Source organism: Leptonychotes weddellii, chromosome X (genome assembly GCF_054177405.1).
Source record: "Leptonychotes weddellii isolate Sample4059 chromosome X, ASM5417740v2, whole genome shotgun sequence".
Taxonomy (NCBI): Eukaryota; Metazoa; Chordata; class Mammalia; order Carnivora; family Phocidae; genus Leptonychotes; species Leptonychotes weddellii.
This window is the reverse complement of record NC_138385.1, coordinates 27,934,953-27,938,507: the sequence shown is the minus strand read 5'-3', so window position 1 is coordinate 27,938,507 and position 3,555 is coordinate 27,934,953.

Genomic DNA, 3,555 nt, shown 5'->3' with positions numbered 1-3,555 from the left:
CAGCATTTAGGGGATGTGAGGAGCAATGGGTGTGGTACGCAACTAATAAATCACTGAACACTACATCAAAAACTAATGATGTACTACATGTTGGCTTATTGAATTTAAATTTAAAAAATAAAATAAATAAATAAATAGGAAAGTTTTTAAGAAGAAATGATCTTATAATTATTATTGCAGGCCCCTACTTAAAATGACCCTTTTTCAGAGGTTCCACACCTCCAGCAACAGTTTTGGGCAAAGAGAACCTTCTAGTGTTTCAGCAGTGTCTCAGGAATGTCAAGCCGCTCATTTGTTCCTGGCTTTCCTCAAAGAATGTATGTTATAACCAGTGAAAAAATAAAAGCAAATCTAAACTTTATCTACTCTTGAAACTAACCCTGGATGTAACTGTGTTTTTGTTTTTTTCTACTCGGGCCCGCACAAGAACAAAATATCAGAGGCCAGGGTTCGGGGTCGGGAGTAGACACGATAATGTTGGGCTACATAGAGGCAAACGTGAAAAGCCACCAATATTGTGACTCAGAAAATTAAAAGTTTGAGATCAATTTGTTTGGTAACAACATAAGAGTGCGTAAGAATCTTCTGTGACAAACCTTGCATACGTTACTCACAAACAATTCCCTAATTCCTTTAAGAGTGTGCGGTTTTGGGGCGCCTAGGTGGCTCAGTCGTTAGGCGTCTGCCTTCAGCTAGGGTCGTGATCCCGGGATCCTGGGATCGAGCCCCGGGTCGGGTTCCCTGCTCTGCGGGAGGCCCGCTTCTCCCTCTCCCTCTGCCTCTCCCCCTACGTGTGCTCTCTCTCTGTATCTCTGTGTCTTAAATGAATAAATTAAAAAGAATCTTAGAAAGAAGAGGGTGCGGTTTTATATTTCGTGACCCCTGGGCCGAATCCAGAGCCCGGAAGGAAAGGAGACTTCGTTGGCCCATTCTGGTTTTGAAATGGAGAGTAAAGGCCGAGGTAAATGCAAGCCTGCTTTCATACGGAGGGAAAAAAAAAAAAAAAAAAGCTCCTTTTTTTTTTTTTTTGTTTCCCTTTACTTATGATTATGGATTTAAGCCAGCATTGGCCAACTACAGCCCAGGCAAATTCCAGCCCGCCACCTGTTTAATGCAGAGAAAGTTTTTATTTTATTTTATTTTTTTATTTTTATTTTTATTTTTTTTTTTATTTATTCATGAGAGACAGAGGCAGAGGGAGAAGCAGGCTCCCCGCGGACCACGGAGCCCGATGGGGGGGGACTCGATCCCAGGACCCTGGGATCATGACCTGAGCCAAAGGCAGACGCTTAACCGATTGAGCCACCCAGGCGTCCCTAATGCAGAGAAAGTTTTACTGGAACACAGCCAGGCCACGCTCTAAGGCTGCTTTTGCACCACAACGACACGGTTTTTACGAGTTGTGACAGAGCCCGGCTGGCCCGCGCGCGACACGGAAAAGAGTTTCCGCACCACGTGACAATACTCAGGCCCCGCCCCTCCAGAGAGTAAGTCACGTGGCGGTCTGGGCAGGGTGGATCTTACTCATGACTGTATTCCCTGCCCCGAACTCAGTGTCCGGCGCGTCACTGATGCTCCATAACTATCGGTTGAGGGAATGAGTGAATGAATGTCACCCCGAGCACGTTGAGGCAGGCGGTCCTTCTCTCCGTGCTGGCGAACGGCGGTGATCCCACACTTTTCAGGCCCCTACCTCACGAAGCCTGAACAAGCCTGGAGAAGCCATTGAAACAGTGGCTTCACATTCGAGTCGCATTGAGTGCATAGCACATGCACACCCATCTCTCTTAGATCGTGTTTACGATGACGATAGTCGTCGTTTGTGAAGTCTTGGGGGGGATGCATCGGGGACTTTGTGTGCGCTGTCTTCTCTAACAGTCCCAGCGCTGTTGCATAGGCACTATTCTCGTGGTACAAATGAGAAATGAAGACTCAGAGGTTAAAGAACTTGCTAAAGGGCACAGATAGATGGAAGCAGGGTGCGTCCAGGCAGATTGATTCTGGAACACGGTGTAGAAGGAGCGAAATTCATTGTTTAATAAGTGTCTTTTGTTTCATTTTCTTTGTTTTGTTATGCTGGTCAGAATGGTCGCAGAGATTCTTTGACTTGGTCGCGGATCTGCAAAAAGCCTTGCTAACCATAAATACCAACTCCCCCCGGCCCTCCAGCCTTATGACAAGAAACAAGAAGTATCCCCTGAGCTAAATTCTCCAGGGGGTAAATGCTGATGGAAGAGAAGTTCCTGAGGAGGTGAAAAGGAATCATGGTTAATAATGGCAGATGCATCAGAGACAGTGATAAAGGATGTGGACATTGGATTTGATCATCTTTGCTAGAGCAGTTGGGATGTGAGGGTGAACTTTGATACCTATCAGTGGAAGGTTAAAAGGGAAAGAATGTACCCAAACCAAAGACATCACAAGAGGAAAAAAAGCAAACTATAGACCAATATCCCTTATGAATAGAGGCATAAAAATCCTAAACAAAAAACTAGAAAACCAAATTAAATTATGCAACATGCAGAAAAGGAGTATATACCACAGCCAAATAGATTTATCCCAGTGATGCAAGGTTGACTCAACACACATAAATCAATTGATGCAATATACCGTACAAATAACATGGAGAACAATATTCTCACTAGACACAGAACAAACATTTAACCAAATCTAACAGCCTTTCATCATAAATACATTGAACAAACTAGGAATAAAAGGAAACTTCTTCAACCTGAGTAAGGGCCATCTCTGGAAAACCCAGAGATACCATCACAATTAATGATGAAAGACCAAAAGCTTTCTCCCTAAGATCAGAAAAAAGACAAGGATGCCCATTCTTCCCACTTCTCTTCAACATTGTACTGGAGGTTCTAGCCAGAGCATTAGGAAATAAAAAGAAATGAAGGGCACCCAAACTGGAAAGAATTAAGAAATAAAAAGAAATAAAAGGCACCCAAATGGGGAAAAAAGAAGTAAAACTGCCTCTATTCACAGATTACATGACCTTGTAAACAAACAAACAAAAAAATCCATAAGAAATCCACACACACACACACAAATTATTAGAACTAATAAACAAGTTCAGCAAAGTTTCAAGATACAAGATCAAAATACACAAATAAATTATACAACTATGTACAATTGTTTACACCGATATTGTATTTCAATGCAATTCCTATACAGTGAATAATCTGAAAAGCAAACTAAGGAAACAATTCCATTAAAAAATATCAAGAAGCATGAAATACTTGGGAATAAACAACTAAGAAGATGCAAAACTTACACAGTAAAGACATTATTGAAAGAAATTAAAGACATGTATAAATGTAAAGACAGCTTGTGTTCATGGACTAAAAGACTGATATTGTTAAAATTGCAATACTCTCAAAATTTACCTACAGATTTACAGCAAATCCTACTGAAATCTCAGCTGTATTTTTTTTTTTTTTTTTAGAAATGAATAAGCTGATCCTAAAGTTCATAATGAATTATAAGGGACCTGGAATAGCTAAAACAATTTTGAAAAATAACCAGGTTGGAGGATTAACCTCCCCA